At 41.2% G+C, this 369-nt stretch overlaps 1 protein-coding gene across 1 annotated transcript in view; it reads right to left on the bottom strand.

The window, feature by feature from the left end:
- INSR (insulin receptor) overlaps positions 1–369 on the bottom strand; it is a 106,111-nt gene that overhangs the window by 33,421 nt on the left and 72,321 nt on the right. The window lies entirely within an intron of this gene.

Here is a 369-nt window from a genome sequence, read left to right as displayed (position 1 = left end):
TTCGCCGCTCCAGGCCAATGGGGGCTGCGGGAAGCGGCGCAGGCCGAAGGATGTGCTGCTGCTGAGAATATAAATGCTTTCAATGAAGCCATGAAGTTAGTATCTCTGAGGTGATGTGGAAGGGCTGGAGGTAAGGTTCTTGAATTTGTATTATTGCAAGATGAGAGTGAAAGTTCCTGAATTACATCCATAAGGTTACTTTCAAATGGACAAAAGAAACCTTTAATTAAAGTTTATGACCCTAAAATCATAAGATCTGACAAATTGTTCCTCTTGAGATGTTTATTGCTGCTAATCTTCTATGAGCAACATTTTAGGGAGAACTCAAGTAATAAGAAGCATAAGCAGAACTACTATCCTCCTTCCCTG

The sequence above is a fragment of the Terrapene carolina genome, unplaced genomic scaffold (genome assembly GCF_002925995.2).
Source record: "Terrapene carolina triunguis isolate 2854851 unplaced genomic scaffold, T_m_triunguis-2.0 Scaffold194, whole genome shotgun sequence".
Taxonomy (NCBI): Eukaryota; Metazoa; Chordata; order Testudines; family Emydidae; genus Terrapene; species Terrapene triunguis.
This window is presented reverse-complemented; position numbering and strand designations above follow the sequence as displayed.